The sequence below is a fragment of the Pezoporus occidentalis genome, unplaced genomic scaffold, assembly GCF_034315485.1.
Source record: "Pezoporus occidentalis ecotype Australia unplaced genomic scaffold, CSIRO_AGI_Poc_V1 ctg81, whole genome shotgun sequence".
NCBI classification, from domain to species: Eukaryota; Metazoa; Chordata; class Aves; order Psittaciformes; family Psittacidae; genus Pezoporus; species Pezoporus occidentalis.
Window position 1 is genome coordinate 5,652,798 of NW_026916170.1, and position 26,657 is coordinate 5,679,454.

A 26,657-nucleotide genomic window follows, 5' to 3' on the forward strand; every position below is an offset into this window, starting at 1 on the left:
TGCAAGGTAGGTCAGAGGAATTGCTTGCCAACAAGGGAAGCCAAGGTGACCAGTCTGAAAGTCAGATGTCTGAAGTGGTGGGAGGTAAATCCAATCCCAAACACACAGTGTGAAAAGTAGTAAAATGTGCAGCATAATACAGAAATATTCAAAACATTAAGCTCTGCTGTTTTTTTTTTTTTCAGACAAGCAGCTATATGAGAATCTTCTTACATACATCTACTGTTTGTGTGTGATTAGGGTCAAACCTGTGGTATTAGGAAAAGAAAGTAATTGTTTTCCTTCCCATTCTTTTTTAGTGCAGTGCTGACATGGATTAGAGTGAATGAATTGGGGATGAAGTGGTATCCAAGTGCTTGTTTCATTATAGTCTGTTACACACTTGTTAATCTTTAAGGGAAACGGGTTACAGGAGGTGACTGTAAGGCCCTGTGTAGAGCCAGTGGTGCTGCTCATACGGCATAATTCAGCCTGCAGAACCAGGCAAAGAACTGCAGAATCACAAGTACTCAGTTTAACTCTTGGAGCTGTAAATTAGAAAATTGAATACATACAAAGTAGAAATAATTGAAGCAGTAGATACGTAACTTCACAGTAGATTAAAAAAAATCAATTCTCAGCATAAACTGTCACACCACTTTGTACATTCTAGGAGGAAATCAGAGAAAAGGGTTTCTATTAGTCATTTCTCCAATGCAAGCATTTCTGGATAAACATTATTTAAGCATTTCAAGAATGGATTGTCATCAACTAATCTTATCAAATCCTCTTGAGTATAAAACGGTCACATTGCATACCGACTGAAGCCAATACTGTTGTTCTTAGATCATTTTGAGCGATATACCAGTGGTGTTTTTCCATTTATGCACAGGTCTACCATGCAGAGAGCATTTATATAATGCTCCTTACTCTATGAGAGCTCTGGGTTGTGTTTATTCATATAGTGGATTTTTAGGCCTTTGTGGATGTCACTGTGATTATGTGTGTTTGAAGGACAAAAAAGTAAATGCAAGGCACATGCCGCTCTCTGACATAGGAGATGTCTCTCTGTCTGTGCAGAAGACCAGTGCTCCAGTCTAATATATAATGTCAGAGCTTCTTATTCACTGGGGTTGCATTTTATTTGCTATATTTTGGGTAAATGCATTAAGAGTTCAGTGCATGAACAAGGTTACAAGTGTGTCTTAGAGTCTAATATAAGAGTGTTTGAGCTCTTTGCTTTAGTATATCCAACAGGGTACACAGGGAGATTCTAAAATCTTACATAAAATAAAAAGTTGAGCTTTCCTATATAAATTCTGCAGTATTATCTGATCTGTGAATCTCTCATGTGCATGGAACAAGCACACACCACACAATTGAGATATGCTTTTCACAGAGGAGGCTAAATCTTAAGTTCCTTTGACAAAACTGACAAGATGCAAATGAAACATGATTGACTTAGACTTTGATTGGCACAAATCCCCTAACTAATTTACCAACTGGAGACCTTGTTTGAGTACATTTATTTTTTAATAGAAGATATTTATTCTTTTAATTCCATCAACCTTCTGTAAATAAGTGTCGTCTTTTAATGAAAAACTGAGGGATTTTTTCTTCAGATGATCCAAAATAAATCCATTCAAGAAAAGCTTAAAGTGTTTCCACTTGGATAAACTACTGCAATTGTTTCAGGAAAGTTGGGAATCACTTACATCATTGTCCCCTTTCTTCTGTGTCCTTCACTGACATTTCATTTTATTACTTTCTATAATGCACTCCTGGCTCCTTCCAAAGTGAATGTATCACAGGATCTAACAGGATGTAACACAGGAGCTAAAAGGAAAACCCATAGAAATCCCAGGAGGGATTTCTCTCTGTGAGAGAAAACCCCACGGCTCAGAAAATACGTGGTGACTCTTTGTATTGCGTGATTTGTATATTGTTCCAAATTTGAAAGTTGACACATGTATGCTGTTCTGTGTGCTCTTGCTAGATCGGCTGCTCCATTAGAGGCAAACTGCTGCTAGTATTTCAACACTGTTCACATAATTGCTTATATGATTTATAAGCTGTGTGGTTTGGTTGATACACTGGAGGGAAAGAACGCCATCCAGAGGGACCTTGACATGCTTGAGGGGTGGGCCAATGCCAACCTCATGAAATTCAATCAAGCCAAGTGCAAGGATCTACACCTGGGTCAGAGCAATCCCAGGCACAGCTACAGGTTGGGCAGAGAAGAGATTCAGAGCAGCCCTGAGGAGAAGGACTTGGGGGTGTTGGTTGGTGAGAAACTGAACATGAGCCAGCTTCAGTGTGCACTCGCAGCCCAGAAAGCCAACTGTATCCTGGGCTGCACCAAAAGGAGCATGACCAGCAGGTCGAAGGAGGTGATCCTGCCCCTCTACTCTGCTCTTGTGAGACCTCACTTACATTGTGTGCAGTTCTGGACATGGAGATGTTGGAACAAGTCCAGAGGAGGGCCATGAGGATGATCAGGGCACTGGAGCACCTCCCGTATGAGGACAGGCTGAGAAAGTTGGGGCTGTTCAGCCTGGAGAAGAGAAGGCTTTGTGGAGACCTCATAGCAGCCTTCCAGTATCTGAAGGGGGGCTATAGGGATGGTGGGGAGGGACCCTTCATCAGGGACTGCAGTGATAGGACGAGGGGTAATAAGTTCAAACTCAAACAGGGAAAGTTCAGGTTAGATATAAGGAAGATGTTCTTTACTGTGAGGGTGGTGAGGCACTGGAATGGGTTGCCCAGGGAAGTTGTGAATGCTCCATCCCTGGCAGTGTTCAAGGCCAGGTTGGGCGGAGTCTTGGGTGAGATGTTTTAGTGTGAGGTGTCCCTGTCCATGGCAGGGGGGTTGGAACTAGATGATCTTAAGGTCCTTTCTAACCCCAACCACTCTATGATTCTATTTCCCTATGTTTTTGTTTCTTGGTCATTTCTACAGTCTAGGATCTTAAAAGCACAGGAAGCTTTGCTGATTAAGGAAAACAGTTCTGTGAAACCACAACCAGTTCCCAGTATGCCAATCTTCTGAAAAAGTTTGCTTTTCTTTTATTCTACCAGATAACCTTCAGTGCAACAGTTTAAATCTGAAACTAGCAGTGGTCACATGACATCTTACTTTTCATATGCAAACATTTACATTTTCAGAGGTCATTGTTTATGCACGAATTTGGTGATAAAAGCAGAATATTTTGTAAATTAGACTCTCAAAAATGGATTAAAATGAAAGAATTCTGTGATGAGATTAATCCATAAGTGAAAATATATTTTATCTAACAAATAAACACATGCTTGCAAACTGAGAATTTTATCAAGGATATTATACATGTTCAACACTTCTGCTTATTGCTATGTAACAAAAAGCCTTTAACTATTTCACCATTGCTACTAATGCCCATAATAACAGGCGATATAACAGTAGATAAGAGCAGTGCAACTGGGATTTCATTGTTAGAACGTTATTGGAGGAAAGTAATTATCTTGCATCTTCTTTTTGCCTTCAACTATCATTTCTGATGCTATGAACTTGGCTGGAAATCTGCAAATTGGTGGCTTCATGCAAAACCAAAGCTGCACTGGAAAAAGCAATCTGTCCTTGTACTGTTCATGTCACTTGTGGAAATGAACTTGAATGTTTTTATACAAATATTTTCAAACAGCCACACTTCCTTCCCTGTGCTACCTCACTTCCCTCCCACATAACCACAGTCCATCCAGACTTGCCAGGATACTGTGAGAAAGGCTGGTTTTGCCTCACAGCTTGTGCTCAGGTACAGAAATGTGATTGCTTTGGAGAGGGCTTCTCTCCACAGAGTTTTCATGCCATGTTGGCAGGCTTGGGAGATGTGCATCAGAGGTATCTCCATTAGTGCTCTCTGGGTGAGGCACATCAATATGTGAGAATGCACTGGAGCAGGTGCTTCTTGAGATTTGCTCCTTCCAGAGTGTCTTTCACATTTTTCTCAGCTAAGCTTCACTGAGCTGAAACTTAACTGCTGTTTACAGCACTTGGAGAAACAGCAAGAAGGTGCTGACATCAACTGCTCTTTACCCTCCAGGAGTGCCCAGAGGTCCAAGTGATACTCTGGACTCACACCTGTGTAGCCAGGTGCCCAAGTTGTCTGTTGAAGAGTATGGATTTTGACCATATTGGGGGATTTTTTTTAGCACAATCTTTTTTTTTTTTTAAATACATATTTGTCAAATTCAGGAAAATTTCCTAGAGACAGTAGAGACAGGATGATATGTTATGATTCCAGGACAACTAGCAGACTGAAGCACAAAACCAGGAAATTAAGATCTGAGTTTGATTAACTGGTCACATCTGATTTTAAATCTAAGTAGGGTAAACAAAACCTTAACTCCACTGACTCAAATTACTCAAATAAATGAGCTGAATTACACACCAGAGGCGTCTATTTTTCTCCTCTTGTTGTAAAAATAACAGGTCAGATGCAGAGCTGTAAAGACGCTGCAGTTAGATGAAATGACCCCCCTGCCATCATATGTGTCTGCTGCAGGTTCGCTAACTACTATTTAACTAGCTATTTTAATTTATGATCTTCTCCCCCCACAGTGTCTCACTAAAAATAAAGATGGATCACTATTTTATTTTAAAATAGTCAGGGAAAAAAAAACAAAAACAAAACCAAATTATGAATATTTCCTGGACAAATTTTTTATTTTCAGACTATTACCCATGTATGGCTCACACTGCAGGAAATATGTTCTGGAAAGCAGTAAATCTCAGTTTTAGAAACTATAGGAGAAAAGCAACTACACAAGGACTACAGAGAGATGTCACGCAAAAGGGGCTAACTTGGTCTATGGCTGTGTCAGTTGTGCATGGGAATGGAGTGATGGTTTTAACTCTTTATATAGCATTTTTATGACCAACACTTCGGTTTTCCCTTTTTATGTGACCAGGCAAGAGAGAACTCATACCTACTTTATAAAATTAAAAAATGTATTCTTTGCGTAATGGTCCTCAACGCAGTTTTACTCAAGTCTGGTTTTTGCTGAGATTACTGTCTTCTCCTTGTATTCTCTTTTTTTACATTCTGTGCTGAAATCCTTTAACATCGTCCTGCCATCTTATATGATAAAGCTCTGCATGGCCTCATAGATTCATGCAGGTAGCTGCAGTCTGTAAGCATGCACACAACTTCTACAGAGAATGACAGCATAGGCACTGAAATAAATTATAAGGACACTTTTTGTAGTATAAGGACACTTTTTAGCTGTCGTAAGATCTGATCCAGAGCTGAAATCCAGGTGGCTAAACTGCTTTACAAGGATTTCACTTCTCTTTTCTCTAGTTCATGGTTGATTAACTGAAAATAAATTCCCAATCAAAACTAAGAGAACATCTGTTTGCTTAGCTGTCTCCAGTGTGCCAGCAATGTACTAGCTCAGTGCCCAGCTCAGCTGCACTAGCTTGACACCAGCTGTCTTGGACACTGTCAAGGGCAGCTCAGTAAGAGCTAGTGGCAAACTGCATTAAACTCCCAAGTTCTGTGCTTAAGCCAGGCTTGCTTTCTGGCTCTCTGAGGTATATATGAACTCTGTGGACTATGGTGGGGCAAGTTATGTGAGTGAATCAGGTAGCTTATGACCTGCCAGTGTCCCTCTCTACTTACACCACCAGTTCTGTAGTCATATCATGTCATCAGCATCAAGCAAACAATCTGCCTATAGGTCTCAAAAAAAGCTCAGTGTCTGAGGCAACGCAAGGACTGATAGCATTACGTTATTTAGGGGCCCCCACACATCATTACTGACAGCTTAATCCTTTAAATGTCTAAGGTGTCTATGCTCTTTCAGCACTAGTCTCACCTCTGACCCAACAAGAACCAAGGAACCCTAGCTCATGCTGAAGCCTTGGAAGACAGGTCTTGGAGCCCGCATCTCTCACCAGCCCAGTACATGCTGTAGGCATTTTCCAAGAGGGGCGAGACATGGACATATATCTGTGCCAATGACACTTCAGGGACATGAGACAGAACAGCATACTTCTCAGGCCACTTAGGAATTGAACACTGAAGCCCCTGGGTTCACCTGAAGAACTATCAGACAGCAAATGAATGGCACCTAGTCCTACAGTAACAAATCCCAGTAACTTCAGGTTCCCCCTACCCATGCTTCCTTCTTGTAGAAAAGCAAGAAATTCAATAGAGATGTGACACCACATTCACTGTAGCATAATTTCAACAAAGCTAGTACAAGATCAACTTATCCCTTAATGTTTTGTTCAACAATCTACTTGTGTCCCCCTTTTCTTGTCACTTTGTCCTTCTAAGGGAAGAGAATATGAGGTTACTGAGACAGTTTTGATCAATAACAGTAGGATCTGATAGCCTTGGCTTGCCCTGGTGTGAGAAGCCCTAAATGTCACTAGAAAAGTGGCTGACCAGCTCAGGATGTACCTTAGACCCATGTTAGGCTTTGCATCACAGGAGTTTACTTGTGAACTCCAAACCCACTCCAGTGAAATAGCACAGTCACAAGCCCACTTACAGTAGGTGACCCAACTCTGCTCTCTGCTCTGGACAGTATGCTATTGCATTACCATCTTAAAAAATAGAGAGGTATTGTTACTATTAGCATGCTGTGACATCATAAGATTACAAAGACACTCTGTCCCCCCCCAGAAACAGCTAGTGGCATCCTTAATTCTGCAACAACTTGTTTGTGAAGTCATCTGTGATACCCCTTGGTGAAGTGTGGGTTAATCCTGCCCAGTGAGATGCATCCTCCTGCAGGCTGCGCCTGGGGATTCCCTGACAGAAAACTCTTGGCACCCTCTGGGTCTCTGTAGAGGCCATAGAAGAGGTCCGAAGCACTCCCTGCTGTCTCCTGTGTGCTAGGACTCAATCCTGCCTGAAAGGACCCAAAACTGGTGTGAGATCCCTTGCACCCACTTCAGTGCCAGCCAAACAGGGCCTGGATGCAGAAACACAGTTCTCTGGAGGCATTAATTCATTTCACTATACGCGTGTGTGTATCTGCTCTGCAGTTGGTAACCATGATATCTCTATATTCACAGCCATGGTTTAATTAATCCTCTTATGGATAGAACCTACCACGGCATTAAGAGAGCAAATATTTTTAGCCTATATAAGGAGTCAGTCCTGCCCACTCGCACGAAATACTTTAGAAGCCAACTTACCTACTGCAGGTAGCTGGGATGACAAAAGAAAATGAGGTTTAGATTATAGTAATTAAAACTTACTGAGCAAAGGAAGCCCTTTGTGAAAGAACATGAATAACTGGTGACTTCACCTTTTAGGGAAAAATAAAAACTATTCTGCTGTATGCCAGGCCCCCTTCCTGCCCTCAGGGCAGAGGTCATACCATTTTTGACTGTGACTTTTATAAAGGTGTGAAAATAAGCCATTTTAACTGCTGAGTTCACACCACTGAGACTGATGGAAGCAAATTGCAAAGATTGAGGGAAAAACCACCATGAGAGGCAGTGTTTTACGTAAGTATTATGAACAACATCACTCACCTCTTTCTGTTTGTCAGACAGATTTGTGCTTCTTCAGAACCATCAGGACAAGAGCACACATGAATTTTTTAGAAGTGTTCAAGCCCTAATAAACTGAAAAGGAAAAGTGAGTTCCCCTCTGCCCCTTCTCTAGGAAATTACAAACTCAAACTGAATATCTACTACTGATTTGCCTCTATGTTCATGACTTAAGCATGGAAAAGCCCTATTAGGACACTTGAGTATTCCTTCTTGCCTACAAGTAACACTTTTTAGTGATACTTCATATGCTTTTCTTAAACATTTAGAATGAAAATAAATCCTTACCCTGAAGTTTATATTTTGCTTCCTACAACTCAGACAACTTCCACTTTCTGAAAGAAACAGCTCAAATGTTGCATGTGTTTGAGTCCCAGGGAAGCGTTTAGTGTGGTGGCCAGCGGGAGTGACAGACTTACAAGTAGCTATGGATCACTGAGCTGTGGCAGATACTGTGCTGAAACTCTATTTGAGGAAGAGTATTCAGAAACTCATATAAACTGAGATTTTTTTTAATCCTTTACATTGCAAGGAACTTTCTCTGAAGCCTTATATGACCACTTTCTTACTCAGAGCAAATACATAACTGTTGGTAAGAAAATTATTTTCTGAACATATATTATTTCCTTGGGATAGAAATGCAAGCAAATATTGGGGGTGAGGTGGGTGTAGAAATGGTTCTTTTATAAGAAAAAATATCAGTAATGAAATTTAACCCAACTCACTGTATTGAGGAAGTAGCTGTTAATGTTTTGGGATATGTCAAATATTTACTTTTTAATATTATTAATATTAAATGAAAGAAAATTAATTTTACACATGCCTGATCAGGATAAAGTCAATTTTGACTAAAATCCATGTGCTGTGGACTACCAAGCTAAACGTTTTGAAGGAGGACATAATACAATTTCCAATATGAGGGCAGACAAGAAGAGACAGAGAAAACCATTTTCTTTTGGAACTGATTATACATTTCCAATTGAAAGTAAAAGATGACTTATCCTGACTCACATGTATAAACATATACACCAGTCTAGTGTGCACACAGCAGCCAGTCTTAAAGAGCCTTTTGAAGCCCTCCTTGACTTGTCTTTGCCATGCCACCCACTGTCCAGCCTAGTAACTATGCCACCTCTCCCCATCTTTGCTGTAGCTGGGATAGAAATCATGGGAAGAGTCAGAGGAAAGGTGCACCTGCATCTAGAGGTCTCTTTTGCTTCCCTGAAGGTGTCTTCCAGCTCCCTTCTTGACAACTTCTAGTGTCACGCTGGAAGTTTCCTCGAACTACCCTTACCCCTGCTTCTTGCCACCCTGTGGCCATCCCTTTATAGCAGCCTCTCATCAAAGCTAGATTAGGAAAAATATAGGATGATTGGCTTTGTTGCCATCAAAAAGACCAGCACTGCAAGGCACCAAGATGGGGGAAAGAAACAGACTCCTGTGCCTCAGCACACCTTTCCATCTGTTTCTTGCATGTTCCTGATACCTTCTCCCTTCCTTCACCTTCATGAGCACAGATCAGCTGACAGTTGAGCTGGTGAGACAGGGACCTTCTAGGTCAGACCTACAGGATGATCAGGGTGAGAGCAGGGAATCACCTTAGGGAAAGGGAGCTGAACAGGCTCAACAGGCTTTTTTATTGTACTTCCACTGGTTTGTTGTGTTGTGATGCTTCCTGTCAGCATTCTGCTCATAAAAGATCTCTTGTCCCCAAACCAATCTGCTTTTCTCAGGACCACCGTCTGCTCTACTAAGAGAGAACTCATTTCCTCAAACCCAGTTTTGAGTCTGTAGGCCATCATGGCTGCAGCAACTCCTCTGCTGTTATTTATTTGCATTCTGCTGAATTGCAGTAGATTTCAAGCCTCAGCTGCTAAACACAGTACTAGGAAAATCAGTCATATAGCTGTGTTCTTCTCCAGCATCGATGGGATGGATTCCTCCTGGACGGTCCTGGAATAATATCCTGGAGTGGCTTTGACAGAAGCTCTGCCATCATTAGCTTCTGCAGGCTTTGTAATAAAAAAAAACCTTTCAGTGGGCTGCATGGTCTGTCTAATCACTTCTCAGAAAGAGAAAATCCATGTTTCAGTATACTTTCTGAACAACTTCTATGTGAAGGAGATTTTAATTGTGTTGAATATCAGTTGAATATTAAAATATGTGAAAAAATACTTCGAAAGTGTCAGGGATTCACTAATGGAAATTAAACCAGTATGCATTTCTAGTTAGTATTGAGTGAATCATTAAACATCTGCTGCAGGTTATTATAGAAGGAGAAGCCAAATGAGAATGGAAAATGTGTACTCTCAGCTGCAGGAGCTGGAGGGAGACAGCATGTAAATGCTATTTGAGGGAATTGCCGATCACTCTGCATTGCTCCTTTGAAAGCCAGGGGCTTTTGTGCTGGACCCTTCAGCTCCTGAACAAAGCCTGTGCACAGCAGGAAATTGACAAACGGGCTGGAGAGACTGTGGAAAAGGCCTGACTGTGGGAAGCAGAAAAGAAGGCAGCAGAGACACATTTGCATGGATTGGACAGGGTAGACAGGATGGATCCCATATCAATTCAATTTGCTCCCCATTGTGGGAATTAATTAGTTGATTGGGAGAGAAGAAAGGCTCAGTAGAGGTGCTATGGCAGAGGGCAGGCAGTGAGGAACAGATGCTTCCTGAGGAATGGCTCTGAACCGACCAGTCTGTAAGTTGGGCACTAGGGAGTACTTACAGTTATCACAATTAATTTCTTTCTCTGCTGGTTTGTTGTTCAGCGCTCAGGGTAATATGTTGTTCAGATCCAACCACTAATTAAGGGTATCTCTTCAGTGTGAAGTACCCTAGAAACAGAACAGGTACAGATGACATGGATGAAGAATTACAGGATTTCTTGGGTCAAATGTGTTCAAATCCAGGGTCTATTCTCAACCTCTCTGTGGTTGTAGCACATGCCTCAGGTCCAGAAGCAGCCAGATTACGAGTATGTCCACACTCAAAAGAGTCAATGTTGTACCTTGTACATACATGGCACACAGCTGAGCAAGGGCACCTCATAACAATGGGCTCACTGTGCCCGCTTTATGAAATCTGCTTTGCTACTCTGCAAATCGAAATAAATCCCTGTGGTTGAGCCAGTCCTACCCAGCTCTACATGTTTTGGGCCAGGTAGTTCTGCTGAAGTCACAAAACTCTGTACTCTTCAATTTTCCAAGCTACAAAATAGAGACGAGGAACTTTCCCCAAGACAATCACAACACAGACTTACAACAAGGGGCTTCTTCATTTGCTCTTCTCCTTATGTTTTCCCTCTGCAGGCTCTAATACATGCAGAGTATACATATGCAGTCCCATAGACAGACAGTAACTATGGAGATGGATAGAAGCAATGGGGATACCTTCAAACCCTGAAGGTGCAGCAGGCAAAGGCAGTGTGTTAAACTGCCTGTAAAATCCCCTCCTAGCCCAGGTCTGCATGGCATAGCAAGCACTTACAAAAAGCACAAGTGCTTACAAAATGTCACAGTCTCACACTAGCAAGTTTCAAGAACCTTCATTTTCCACTGGGACTTACGACTTTAAAAACACTTGAAATGTATTTGTATTGTGTTTATTTCCTCCATTTTCACATGAGAGAAACCTGTCAGCAATTTGCTAAGGGGATAGGTAGATGGGATGGGAGAAGGTTGCTGGAAATGTAAGATCACCTGCCATCTTGTATTGGGTATGGGTGGTGAGGTTTTGGTAGCCGGGGGGGGACTACAGGGGTGGCTTCTGTGGGAAGCTGCCAGAAGCTTCCCCTGTGTCCAACAGAGCCATCTGACACTGCCCAAGGCTAAGACCATCAGCAACAATGGTAGTGTCTCAGGGATAACATAGTAAAGAATGGGGAGAAGTTACTGCACAGGAGCAACTGCAGCTGGAGAGAGGAGTGAGAGTATGTGAGAGACACATCCCTGCATACACCAAGATCAGTGCAGAAGGAGGGGAGTAGGTGCTCCAAGCACTGGAGCAGAGATCCCCTGCAGCCCATGGTGCAGACCATGGTGAGGCAGCTGTGCCACTGCAGCCCATGGAGGTCCATGGTGGAGCAGATCTCCACCTGCAGCCCAGGGAGGAACCCACACCAGAGCAGGGGGATGCCCGAAGGACCCTGTGGACCTTGTAAGAAGCCCGCACTGGAGGAAGCTCCGGGCAGGACCTGTGGCCCCGTGAAGAGAGGAGCTCACACTGGAGCAGGTTTGCTGGCAGGACTTGTGACCCCGTGGGGAACTCACACTGGAGCAATCTCTTCCTGAAGGACTGCAGCCGTGGAAGGGACCCACACTGGAGCGGTGTGTGAAGAACTGCAGCCCGCAGGAAGGTCTCACATTGGAGAGGTTCGTGAAGGGCTGTCTGCTGTGGGAAGAGACTCCTCTCTAGAGCAGGGGAGGAGCGTGAGGACTCCACCCCTAAGGAAGGAGTGGCAGAAACAAGGTGATGAACTGCCTGAAAGGCTCGGTGCCTGTCTGCCTGTGCTGCTGGGGGAGAAGTGCAGAATTTGGGATTAAAATAAAGCCCAGAAAAAAAGGCAGGGGTGAGGAGAACATGTTTGTAAATTGGTTTCTTATGATCATCTCATATCTCATTATTTCTATTCTCATTATCACTCTGATTTGATTGGTAATGAATTAACTTGATTTCCCCCATGTCAAGTCTGTTTTGCCCATGACGGTAATTGGTGAATGATTTCTTCCTGTCCTTATATTGACCCATGAGACTTTCATTATATTTTCTTTCCCCTGTTGAACTAAGGAAACAGAGTGATAGAACAGCTTCAGTGGGCACCTGGTATCCAGCCAGGATTAACCCACCACGCATCTTCATCAGCTTGATGCACATTAATAGGTCAAGGCAAGCTCAGCTTGGTAGTGCTTACTCTCATGACAAGACAGAGCTTTAGTGTATGCACCTAAAGATAACCCCTCATCTTTCATCTTTTCCCTTTTAGGCAAGGTCAAAGTAGTCAGGCAACCTGTACAGCAATTTTGTCACTCAGGAATGGGCAAACTGGCTTTTCTGTGCTGCAGATCTGTCCCAGAAGTTTTTCTGAGGGACTGTTCCTTGCAGCTGGCAATGCTTTAGAAATAAAGCCATAATTTTTAGTGAGATAATGTCAGAAGAATGTAAAATTCCTCCCCTGTTTATAGGGAGTAATAGAGAAAATGAGGGGCAACAGGTAAAAGTTACATCAGAAGCTTCATATCAGTATAAACCAGATTTTCTTATCAGTGAGAACGATTCTGGAACACCTGCCCAGGGATGTGGTAGGCTCCCCATCAGTGCTGGTTTTCAAGATGCAATTGGACAGGGTGGTAGATAGTCTCATGTAGGCTCTCTTTCCTGTGAAAAGTGGGACCAAATGATATTTGGAGATCCCGTCCAACTTGGCCCATTCAATGATTCTAGTTTTTTTTCCCTATAATATGGATCTTCGGTGATTCAACAGCAGAGAGATTTGAAATCTTTGAATTTTTGCTCTGTTGGAAAATTTCATTGAAATCGCTTGATTTTTTCAAGTTTCTGAGAAATGACAGAAAAAGATATGCATGGACAAGCAAAAGATATCTATACAGCAATGTAGCATTCTCTTTCTTAGAAATCAGACTAAAAATTGAAAAATCAAAGTATGGAATAACTTGCTCCAGGTGTTTTTTCTCCGGTAACTGGGAATTTAAATGTTGCAGTATATAGAGTAAACTCCTTTGCCTTCATTCACATTCAAACATGTTGCAGATTTTCACATAGTCAATAGTGTGCTGATTAGGTTGGCCTCAGATGAATGTGTCAGTCTGAAACCTTATAATATGCACAAGAGAAATGAGAGAAATAATTTGTTCGCGTTTTCTTGATTAGACATCAGTTTTCCTGTGAACGTGGAAGCCAAAAATCAGATTAGCTAACATGATGCTCTGCATGACTGACTCTTCTGAGGAACTTAACATCCAGTGTCACTGCAGCTAATTATGATTAAATAGCTGACAGAGATAGCTCTTGCCAGTTAATGTTGAACATTACTGGTTAGTCAGTTGTGTCAGGTTAGTCATGTCATTAAATCATGATAAACCAGGTTCCTTTTTGGTGAAGTATGCACAACAAACACGATTGCCACCAAATGATGGAGCTGGAAGTCTATCTTCTGCCAGGGCAGAGCTAATGAGCAAGAACTGGAAGCTTGCTTGTTACTGTAATGTTTCTTTGAATTGGATAAAGGATGTCATACATAACTGTGTGACCAGTTTTGGTCTTCTGGAATTTAACTGGTTTGTGATCCTTGAGCATACATCCTGCTAGGGCCTGGGTATCTTCAAGGTCATGGCAGAAAAAGGCAGCGAGTAAACATGGTACCCAGCAAAATTACATCCCATTGTCATATGCATATTTTTATGGGGTTTTTGTGTTGCTCAGTTTTAGGATATTTTTAATCAGGATCAGAGCAGAGCAAAAATGTCATGATTTAAGCAAGGACTTCAGCTAGACATTTTGCAGAGAAAAAAGCAGGGAATCAGACATGCAAAGAGTAAATAAGCTGTTCTTCATGTCCTTCTCAGGGTATGAGTAACTAGCATTGGCCTGTTACTCTTATTTTTGTATGGATATTATGGAGTTGTCATACTCATTTTCTTCCCACAACTCACCCACGTTGAATACATGGGTCATGCAAAAATACTTACGCAAAATGCAATAGACAGCTCACAAAGCCATTTGCAAATAATGTGCCAATGACACCAGCACTGATCTTTTATTTTATCATGAATTCATGTAAAAAAACTAAAGGAATAGAAGGCCTGCTGTGAATCGTAATGTGATTGCCCTTCAGTTAAATAAACTGAAAGATTTTTTTATTTTGCCTGTGAATCTTTATATTTCAAATGTACTTTAAAATGAATGCTATCAATTCATATTTCATATCATTCTCTTTGGACACTGTTGCATGAGAATTTTTTAAAAATTGTCCCCAGAATAATGTGAAACTTGCTTCTTGGGAAGAATCCTCCCAAAATGTGAGTGATTTAAAGATAGGAACTGAGCAAATCTAAACCAGGAGCTGTCTGGTATACTTTCAACAAGACAAGCTGACTGATATCACTGGGATTCAAGTTTATCCTCCTCAAGAGAGGGACAAAAGGGGAGGGTTTTTCTCGTCTCCCATCAGTATCCCCCTAAAAATTGTGGCATCGCCACAAAGTGTTGCCAATTGCAATGAACAGTCCCTTGGAAAAACCTTTGGGTCAGATCTGTGGCACAAAGAAGCCAATTTGCCCTTTCCCAGGTGACGAAATGGTTGTACAGGTGGCCTGACTAGTTTTACATTGCCTAAAAGGGAAAAGATGAAAGCTGAAGGGGTCAAGCCACCACTGTCTTTAACTACATGTATCTTTAGGTGCTTATACTAAAGCTCTGACTTGTCATGAGAGTAAAGCACTACAGAGCTGAGCTTGGCTTGACGCATTAATTTGCATCAAGCTGATGAAGATGGCAGGCAATTTTCTAGTATTTTCAGTGCATTCCCCCTATCCCTTTTACCTATCCCCACAGCAAATTGCTGACAGGTTTCCCTGATGTGAAAATGGTGAGGATAAACACAATACAAATACATTTCATGTGTTTTAAAGTCACAAGTCCCAGTGGAAAATGAAGGTTCTTGAATCTTGCTAGTGTGAAATTGTGACATTTTGTAATGGCTTGCACTCCCTATGCTGTGTAGACCTGGGCTGGAAGGAAATTTTGCAGGCAGTTTAACACACTGCCTTTGCCTGCTACACCTGCAGGGGCTGAAGAATTTAGAGCATTATGGCTTGTAAGCACTTGGTCCTCAGCTCTGAGCAACAGAGAAAAGGGTGAACTGTGTGTTTACTGTCAGCAGCTGCTTGTGAGAAATGAATCCTGTTTGCCTTCCTGTTTGATTTTGACAGAAGTGGGGGAGACAGAGTGTACTCCTGCTCAAACTGTGCTCCATGGCTGCTCTTTATACCCCAACAGCACAACCTGAGTGCCAGTATCCTAATCTGTGATGCTGATCTGTGCTTCCATTGCACCAGAGCTAAGCACTGGACCTAATTTTGGAAGAGAACACAGACCTTTGAGGGTAGGCACAGGAATTTTAGTGTGCTTTGGCAAGTTTGGGAATGACCAAGCTGTCCAGACACACAGGGACAGTTCCTGTGACCCTATACCTCTGCATCCCAGTGCAAAGGGTATAAAGTGTACCAAAACTTTCTCGTAGACCTGTAGGTCATTATCCATAAATGCAGTGTTTGAGAGGGAAGATTAAAGCTGTGGGCTGAGAAAGTTTAAAGAGCATCTGTCCACTTTTGGTGCTAATAAAACACAAGATGTGATGAAAACTAAAGGGGTTTAGCATGTACTGCTGCTGGCCAAATATAGATCAAAAGGGATTCAAGCTCTTCATATCTCCTTTTAGCAGAAAAAGTACATGTTTTACAGGAAAATACAATAGTTTAAAGTTGCATACACATATGCAACTGTGAATTAAAAATCTCAGAATGGCATGACTTATTGAAAGAAGGTAAAATAATAATGTAGTGAAAACTGCAGTTACTTTCATTTGTCAAAACTTACCTTGCTTGCTCTGTTATAGCCTGTAATGCCAGGTGCTGAAGTAATGCCAGGTGTGTCTAGATCTCCTTTGTCCAGATTTAGCCACATATTTCATTTTGGAGCATGTGAACTGCAGAGCTGAAGTGCTGCAGTGCAGCTGGACACTGACTCAAGTTTTCGATGAATGTTTATGTGTAAACTATGTGGTGCTGGAGACTGTAGTTGATTCTCATCTGCTGAAGAAAAGGGAGCTTCCTAGAGATGCTTCATGTGTCAGGTTACCATACGTATTTCCTCACTTGCCAAAGTAGCATTATGCTCTTTCACTTGTCTGAGCAGGACCAAAGAAGTAATGTGAATATTATGTTGTGTTTCTCAATGTAGTCAACTATGGTCTTGTATGAAATAGGCAGTATTCACAAATCATGGGTATTGTACCACTACCTAAGGGTAGAAATGGAGAAGGGACTGTTCTGCCATTACTTGTGAATGAAGATAAGCCTGGAAATGGCAATGGTTTTATCAAAAAGGTAGTTTCAGTGAGCTTTTTGCCAGAAAATGTAAGGTAAAGAAGCTACATAAATTCTTAAGAGGTGGAGTTAGGGCATCTTTACACACAAGTATTTTGTGTCAGGCTCACAGGAGCTAAAAGAAGAACTTCTGCTATGCAGGAGCTCAGTAAAATATTTAAAAAAGTGTTCTTACTTGTCAGCAGAAGTTTCTGTGACCATGAGGTCACTGGAAAACAGAAAAATGAGTTGAAAATAGCCCTATTTTGGGAATTCTTGTATTCTACCCTAGACTCATGACCGATGGCTACTTTTAGAAAGATGATGTTCATATTCTTAACAAATTGTTGACATTCCCCTTTTGTGATACAGTTGAACTGCCCAATAAAAGCAATGATTTTGTATGGTCTAAATGTTTGTCATTATCTTTGTATGTTTCATATGAGAGAATCAAAATCACCCTAGCTAATTTTTTTCTGATCTTGAATTTCATTCTGATGTAAATACAGTCCATTTTAAATTAATTACTGCATATGATGGTTTAGATGTTCTTGTTTCAAACATCCTAATACATGATTCTGTGTAGCCAATGTGTCATAATTTGAAGACAAGATTTAATAAAGTGGCACAGAAAACTAAGATAAAATTCCCCAAACTACAAAACTACCTTCAATTTTTAATTTCCAAGTGTTTGTTCTGCATTACTCAACAGCAACGACAGTGTTCCATAACAAAAGAAAAAAAAAAAGGAACCATTCACTCATTTTTTGCAGATGGAAAAAGCAAGGGTACACATGGAAAGAAAGTCAGGAATTTCCTAAAAGAAATTTTCTTTCCTCTCTCATTCCTACCTGTGAAGAAGGGACAGAGACAACTCATGAGTGAGAGCAAGCCAGGGACCAGGGGCCATCTACAGTGCAAAGCAGGCCAGGTTGCTGACTCACAGCATCTGGGCAAGTCTGGGGTAGTGACGGTGGTGGGATCCACTGACTGTTGCAGGTGAGGTGAGGTGGTGGCTAAGGGCTGGGATGAAACCAGCAGGACAGACAGGACTAAAGGAGACAAGAAAAAGAGATTCGAAATCCAACCAGGACTCAACCAGGAAGACCAGGAAGGCCAGGTGCCAGTAAGGAGAGCTGGAGGCCAGCCGGAGGCCAGCCTGGTGGTAGGGATAGCTGTAACACAGGTTCAAGGTCTTTGCAGGGGACCTGGCTGGGCAAAGCCTATGTATGACACAGCCCAAACTAGGACACTCCTGGGCCCACAGGGAGAGGAAGCATGGCTGGGGCCTCAAGTGATACTGGTCAGGGCAACCAAGCCTTGCTGGAGCCCCCAGGGACCTGGGAATATCTTTATGTTCCCTACCACATCTGCTTGTGTTCTTGTTTAACAAGAGGCTTTGCGTAACACTCTCGAAAAAATGGGCCAATGTGCAGATGCAACTGAACTTTAGAAGGCAGTGCTTTATTTGAACATTATTTCTGTAGTAATCAAGCTAAATAACAAGGGTATACAAATAGAAGGTGAAGCCTTTGCCTTCTCAGAGTGTCTAAGAAAGGCTTGTCACAGTTTGGTGTTGTGGTCTCTCTAGCTGATTAAGCAAAGCCTTCCTAGTGTGGGTTCTGAAACTTTAAAGTCTAAGCTAATTCACTGAAAGGGTAATGGATACAGTGTTAATTGCAGTATGGCTATATTTGCTACAATTACACCAAGAAGAATTATCATTCAAATGAGAAACATGAAGCATGTAGGACTGCAGAATCGCGACATACTGTGCATATAATGGCCCAGGCAACTGAATAGTATTTGACATTTGTCTGCCTAAATCTTTATCTCTTTCCATTTGCCTGTGCTCCTATGCTATTGTATATGAGGTCTTTCTTTCAGTGTCCAGTATGAATCATTAGAGCAGAAAAATACTTATGTAGTTTTGCTCTCTATAGCAAAATACTCTGCATCTAGGAATAAACTGTATGACAATGTATGCAGCATCTGAGGAAGTATTGTATTTCAAAATGTTATATTTAACTGTATGTGTGGGAGGTGGCTTTGAAATTTAGACTACTCCAGCAGAACAAAAAAGTCTGAGTAATGCTATTTGCATTCATGCTATTTCATTTCTTTTTTATTTTTTTTGCTCTTTGCCTTTCTTTGTTATTACCGTTTTTACATTGCAGGAAAATTAGTACTAAAGAACTGATTTCCGTCTTGGTGTGCAAAATTGATTGGCTTCTACCCCTGGAACCATTCAAATTAGTTGTGCTTGGGTCCTGACTGCAATGCTATTAAAGCAGGAGAAAATTCTCAAGGCCTCATGTCTTAAGTTAATAACAAGTCCTGTCAAACTAAAACATATCCAACCCTTTTAGTCTAGACAAATACTTTAGCTTTCAGTTTCAGCAAATATTTGCCATTTGAACAACATTATTTTGGTTGATAGGATTTTTTTTTTAAACAGAAATTATAGAGCAACAAGGTTCCTTTCAAGAGGCAAAATCAATGGAATAAATGACATTAGCATGTGCAACTGCAGTCTGGTGCACATGAGTGTATTAAACATTTTTGCAATAAAAAGCCATCGGCCTGGAACAGCTCAGCTTTCTAAGCTGATAACATTTTAGTGAGAAAATAACTTTAATAATCCCCCTGAACATCATATGCATGCACAAATTATTAGATTAGGCTGTCCTAGTTATTTGGTTGTTAGAAGGCTTCTGCAGGAATCACACCCAAGCCACAGGAAAACACCGATTAAAAAATCCTAAAGCCTAAAGACAGCATAATTACCACAGGGAAATAGGTGATTAAACAATAATATTTAAAATAAATGGCAGTTTTGACAGGCTTTTCCAAACTGTGTTTTAATAATGTTTGTCTCTGTTAAGCTTTGAAGATAAATAGACAAACCAGGATAAAAAACCGGGAACTTCTCTTCCTATTAGGAGACTAGTCACAGCAAGAAGAGGACAGAATGAGTCAGGGAACCCCTACATGTTTGTATTTTCTGAACTGAACCCCATGTTAATTTCGTTGGATTTTTCTGCCTTATATTTTTATCCTCCCCACTTCAAATGCCTTACCTGGCTTTTCAGATCGATTTGGCTAGCAGGTATTCTTTATGTTAGTTACCTCTTCAGTGGATGGAAATTGATACTTCCAGGGACCCATTTCATACCTATGGCAAATCAACATCTAATGTAGATGGGATGAAGTCTACCCTGCAGCTGCCTGTATCTTCAGATGGTGAGCTGAATCCTCCCATCATTCACATAGCTGAGGACTGTTCATCTGACAGCGTCAGTACTGCTATTTCAAGTTGGATGGAAAGCAAATAATTTACCAACCAGATAAGGAGCTTCTTCATTCTAGCCAATAACTGACATCATACCAGAGGCATCTAAGGCATGGCTCCTTCTTCCTTGCTACAAAATTCATGAATCTTACTTTCCTTTTGGTGCAGCTCCCATTTGAGCTTTAAAATCCCTTCTCTTCCCAGCCCTGCTGGTGATCTGATACAGATATGTGGGATGTAGAAAAGATGCACTGATATCCTCTCTGGCTTGGGAAGGCATTTAAGGTGTATTTCCCTCCTTCTTGGTGAATATGGCTACCACAGAGCTTCCAGTGGCAAGGGTGGCATGATTTTTTCTTTAATATTCCTGTGGGTACTGAGGCATTTTTTTAAAGCACTGAGAATGTCAGTGTGTACTTACTGTACTCTGAATAAACTCCTGTACACAGTCCTTATATGTTCTCATTGTAGCTCCTGAATCATGTTTGGACCCAGGCTGGAGCTAGATACCTCCCTACATGTAGAAGGAGATATTTTGGGTATGGGCAGAACTCAGCTGCCCATAAAACATTAAAGTTAAACAACGAAGGACCTACTGAACTTCAGTTATCTCCAGAGTTATGCAGCAGTTGAACAAGGGCAAAGTATTGGGACTGAAACACCCAGATCTTTTATGTAGCTATCACGAAAGGGTTATTGGACAAAGAGGTGGTGAATTAAACACTCCCCTCCAGCTAATTGTTATTCCTTTGTATGGACATTGGGTGGAAAAGAGTAAATACTTAGGATAAATATCTTGTTAAGAAAGGCCAAGAAGGGAACCTTGTTGAGTTGAAAGAAATAATAGCATAGTAATACATCAAATGACTTCACAGGGCATAGGACATCATTCAGTCATGAGAATTCACCTTCCCTATAAAATGAGGACAATTTCTTCAGAAATGATATTGTGCGGTTTTATTGTAGGAATGTATTCCAATGTTCCAATGCACCTGCTGCACTGAAACACCAGTGCCAACAGGAACACTGACTTGCAGCCTTCTTGAAGATATATTGAGGAGTGCTCTAAAAATAACAGCCCTCAAATAGGAATGCAAAGAGGTCCCCAAGAGCTCAGCAGATCCTCTGTGGAGACCATCCTGTGCAAGAAAATTTGCTGTCAAACATGCTGGACAGCTCTGAAGATGTCCGCTAAGGATAAAAAGCCTTTGGCCAAGGATGCTGTGTGCACCCCTTCTTCTGGTAAAAGCAGAACTGGGTGGCAATGATGTATTTTGATGGGATGTGCAACAAAGGGATATGGTAAGCATGCTTACTGGAGAACCAGGCCCTGCTTGTGGCTTTTTCTGTGTTCTTCTGCAGCTACTTGTCAGCTAGGGATGTTAAACAGATGTGGATTTGCTAGAAACAGGAGGCTATGGAGACTCTTTTTCTTTGCTCTCCTTCTACATTAGCACCACTTAGTGTAATGTTTGTGCCTATGACATGTCCTGTGGGAGTAGGGCTGAATGGCTGTTCCCCCTTTCTTCTTTACTGCCCCCACATTTGAGACTGGGGCTGTGGCTGCTCTGGCACACAAAGCATGTGAAAGATGCAGCCTTTAAATTTTAATTTCCATACTTTAAAGTGATTTTGTGTAGGAGTTTCTGCACTTAAGCTTCCTGATATGCAATCAATCAAAGTCATGGCTGCTAGAATGACACTAGGTTCAAGGTACCCTTCAGGCAAAGTAAGTGTTGTAAACTTGACAAATATGTTTACAAAATAAACATTGTATTGCTAACTTAAGCAAAATCCCTCTTGCAGCTGCAAATGCTGTGAAAAAAAAAACAAACCACTGAACTGTGAGTTAATGTACACTGAAAAAAACCCAAAACTTTATAAATTTCTCTTCATTGCTTCTTATTATGTCCATAAACAAGTCAACAGCAATAGTCAAGAAGAAGTGGGTACTATTACTGCATATGTTATCCTGTCTCTCTTCCTGATGTGTGTGACAGTGACACAAATATGGATTTTTTGCAAAACCCTGTTTTTAGTGGGGTTGTGATGCAGCATCCTCAGAAAACTACTCATGGATTTAGGCAGTTCTGTGGAAGAGTCAGCAATGTTGATCCATTCCATAGTCAGGTGGGAAGGATGATCTGGGCTCTAAAACATAGATGTGGTAGTCAAAAAAGTTAAGATTTTGTGCAGAGCTCGGCCACTGGCTCCTCCTGCAGCCCTGGGCAATGTACTTGCTATATGCACACCTAATTTCCCTATTTGTAAAATGGAGCTAGTAATATTTCACTGCAGTGCACATGCTCTTTGAGAGCTGGTGGCTTAGCTTCTTTAAGACACTTCATTAAGATCTTTCAGGAAAAGAGGCAGAGAAATACTGAGACCTTTTTTGTAGTCTTTGAGTCTATCAGATTCAATCTACTTTCTGCTAACATGTACTGTTCCATGCAGAATAATTATCAATTGTTTTTTATTTGTTTGTCCTCTTTTTCATCTCCAATTCAATGACATGTGAGAATATGTCAGTTCATAGGAGAAATATTTAACAGGGTTCACCAGCCAGGCAAGTACTTCTGCACAACTCTAACTAATAATGATAGAGCAAGCCTTACTGAAATTTCTGACATCTAGTAATAACTTATCAGACATAAAGATAGTTCTTAAATATAATATGAAGTGTGTCTCTTTGTATTTCTAGCCATGTGTCACTCTCCTCAGCAACTTGCTAGTGGGGTCAGAATTATTAAAAGGTAGGGACTTCTGAAGAGATACATTTATTAATGCTGCACATGAATACTGGGTACCAGGACAGCACAATCTGGGCTTCTATACAGAACTAGCAGACATTTCTTTTGATCTAATAGGAGTCAAAACTGTGTATTATATGCTAATTCTGCTGAGTCATGATGGAAATGGAGCTTCTAATAACCATCTTTTATAGATGTAGGTGTGCATTCCTGTGTTTAAACTAGTAGAAGGGACAAACAGATGTAAGAATATGTAACATTGGAAAGAAAGCTGGTGGTGAGCTATTACTACTCTAAACCTACCAGCAACTGTAGGCGAATGCCTACAGAATGATTTGAGCAACATATATGTCCATTCCCAATTATGCCAATAGAATTACTGTCTTGAGCAGTTAATGAAAATCTGAAAGGGTTATAGGCTGCCCCCAAACTTCATGGTTTAAAATTCTGACCAGTGCATTTTCTGAGCTTCCTTATAATTTTCAGATTTAGGGAAGAAAAAACAAAAAAAGAGAGAGAGAGAAAGGGATTTAACATGACTCACTTCAAGGCTTTGTTCTGCTCTAGCTACTTATGGAACTGACAGGGGAAAAGTTATATAGGTTGTTGTTTATATATAGGCTGTTGTCTTCTCTTGTGTAGGCTGGAACAGTTTTAAAGCTTCTTTGAAGTTTCATGACTCATCTGAGCAAATCAGAATTGCTCAAAAGTCAGAAGATCTGTTCCCTTTCTCTCCCTCCTTTGACATGTGCAGTGCTCAACCTGGAGTAGTTGGGCTCGTGCAGTGCCTGTGTCAGGTGGCCTGCTGTCAGACAGAAAGCAGAAAATGGGCTCTTAACGCACCCACATCTGTGACTTGGCAAGAGGAATAATCCCTGTGAGTTATGTGGTTGCTCCTTTTTGGGGGCATTTCAGGGCAGCTGTAAATTATGCTCTTGGTGAACAAGTTGTCTTCTGCTTATGCTCTGAGACCCTGTGGCTACAGAGAGGAGTATCAGAGGAAACACCCACTCTGTGTCAGACACATGAAAGGCTGGGAAGTCAGCTGAAAGACACAGAGGCTGTTGGTTTTGTGAAATTGTGCCTGTGTCAAGACCCTATATCAGCCAGAGCTTTGAGGTGGATGTGCTTGTATTCTTCTCACAATGAGATCCCACAAAAGATAAATGTCAGGGGGTGGGGCTCAATTAAAAATTACCCACTTTTTATCAGAACACAAATAGAACAAGAAAAGTTGATTTTTTTTTTTTTTAATAAATAAAAATCAAAACAACTGGGTAAGACAAAGCATATATGCCAAGGTTGATACACAGCACTCCTCCTACCTGCTGTGTTCTCAGTTTCAGCCATCCCAATGATTCTGAGTGACAGAAAGATCAGTTTGGTCTCCTCTGGGTCTTAGGAAATTACCCTGTCCATCATTTCTGAGGCGTGTCTGACTTCTCCTCAGTAGAGTTTCTCCAGATCCCTTATCATTAAGTCTTTTGAACTTTCTCCATTTGAGCAGGATTAGCTGTTCCCCTAGAATGCAGCAGTCTCTCCTCCTTATAGGAGACTCAACCTCACCTATTCACTGTTTTGTAGACATAGCATGCAACACAAACTAGGAACACACGCATGAAAGAAAAGGGACCTATACCATCAGTTGCAATTCCATGCTTATAAGGATATAACCCAATACATCATATGCAAGAGCCTATAAAATTGCAAATAGAAATAAAAGAACCAGAAGTTATTTATTCCCTACTTCCTGCACAGATGAGCAAGTTTTGCTGTGAATATTCACTGAGCAACAGCAATACATTCAATAGATATGCAACTGTTAGTTCCCTCCAGGATTTCTCCAGCCTTTTGAAAGATGAGCATTCGTCAGTCAGTATCATGAAGCCATCTTGCAAGCAGACAGCAAGTTTTGCTTGCTATAGGGCAACAGACTTTAACAAGCCTTGAGAACATGACATCAGACTGACATGAAAACCATTCCCCTTACTTGCGCTGCAGTGCTTTGAACCTCCAGGGCCAACAGAGGCCTTTCTGAGAGGTGCCTGCATGATCCTGTAAAGAACTCTCCATCTATAATCTAGATTTGCTCAGTCACTGGGACTGAAACTGTTGTGGGAGCCACTGGTACTCAGTGGTGTGGGGCTCAGATTTCCTGTTTCTCAGAGAATCTCTGGATGCTTTAACTACAGAAGCAGACAGTACAGAACAGATGCACCAACACTGACATTAGAAAATGGACAAGGAAGAAAAAGTATTTTATAGCAGTAGATACTGGACTTTAGGTTAAGTAATCAAATAACCGTCAGAAAAAATCTCCTGTTATGAAAGTCCAGTACTTTGGATCAAAGTTACGCTGAGAGGAGAAAGCAGATGTGCCCCAAACATAAGACTGCATGGCCAGAAGGCTTCTGCATAAACATCCTTCTGCAAGAAGCAGTGATGTTCTTACCTATTGCTTTTTATATATATTTGCATTGGACAACTAAATGTTGTGGTTGAAAATGATTTCAATCAGCCTTGCAGTCTCATGGCACTGTTTTAAATAGAGCTCTTAATATGGGGGTCCTGAAGAAAATTCAATGTTACAGTCTGATTCATAAAGTACTTGGATTTACAGCTCAGGTGAAAATGAAATTCTGTGAAAAACACAATAGCTGCAAACAATACTTTAGTACAAGACTGCTTGGAAGTGAAGTCTCAGAATTTGAGAGGCCCAATTTTTACTGTAAATCAACAGATTATTTTGCATGCTGAGTTGTGAAGGAGAGAATTGTATTCTGAGTTATGTTAGCAGGCCATCAATAAGCTGTTGCAAATGATCAGAATATGCAGTAGAAAATGAGCATGAATGGTGATACTGTCTCTTCTGTCCTTGGGTAGCCTGGTGAGTCCTTGCAGGTATTCCTGGCAGTTCCATGTGAACACAAAAGGGAGCCTACAATGAGGTGTTCCTGTGCTGATTTTTCCCTGCTTTTTTTGTTCTATGGCTGGTCTTTCACAAGTAGATTGAAAATTTAATCAAGTTAAATGTTAATTGGTCAGACATCTCTGGCTGGAAATGGCAGGTAGATCTTGATTAGGAAGTACTACCTTGTCATAGTTTAAGCCCAGCTGGCAATTCAGCGACGCAGCCCTTGCTCACTCTCCACCCTTCCTCCCCCCGCTCCCGGAGGGCTGGGGAGGAGAACTGAAAGAATGTAAATCCCACGGGTTGAGAAAAGAACAGTCCAGTAACTAAGGTATAACACAAACCACTGCTGCTGCCACCAATAGTAATAATGATAAGGGAAATAACAAGGGAAGAGAATACAACTGCTCACCACCCGCCAACCAATACCCAGCCCGACTCAAGCAGAGATCTCGCCCTTCCGGGTAACTGCCCCTAGTTTATCTACTGGGCATGACGTGCTGTGCTATGGAATACCTCTTTGGCTGGTTTGTGTCAGGTGTCCCATCTCTGCTTCCTCCCGGCTTCCCCTCCTCCCTGGCAGAGCATGAGACTCATAAAGTTCTTGGTCAGAGTAAACATTACTGGGCACCAACTAAAAACATTGGTGTTATCAGCGCTGTTCCCAGGCTGGAAATCAAAAACACAGCCCTGAACCAGCTACTAAGAAGGAGGAAAAAATGACTGCTACTGATGAACCCAAGATATACCTGACTTTAAAAAAGAGAACAAAAAATCATGAAAACTCAAAGAATGTGAACAGGAAAAACAGGAAAGGAGGTACTTGCTAGTAGCTTCAAATCTATGCGGTTCTGCTTCTACCACAAAACCTAGCACAATATGAGCCCTCAGTCCCAGCCTTTTTCTTCCAAATAGGTGGTACAGTACAGGTGGATCATAGAATCATAGAATAGTTAGGGTTGGAAAGGACATTAAGATCATCTAGTTCCAACCTCCCTGCCATGGGCAAGGACACCTCACCCTAAACCATGCCACCCAAGGCTTTGTCCAACCTGGCCTTGAATTCACAACTTCTC

The 26,657-nt window shown here is 41.4% G+C and overlaps 1 protein-coding gene across 4 annotated transcripts in view; it reads left to right on the forward strand.

The window, feature by feature from the left end:
• GLRA2 (glycine receptor alpha 2) overlaps positions 1-26,657 on the forward strand; it is a 125,764-nt gene that overhangs the window by 58,392 nt on the left and 40,715 nt on the right. The gene's annotated exons all lie outside the window — the stretch shown is intronic.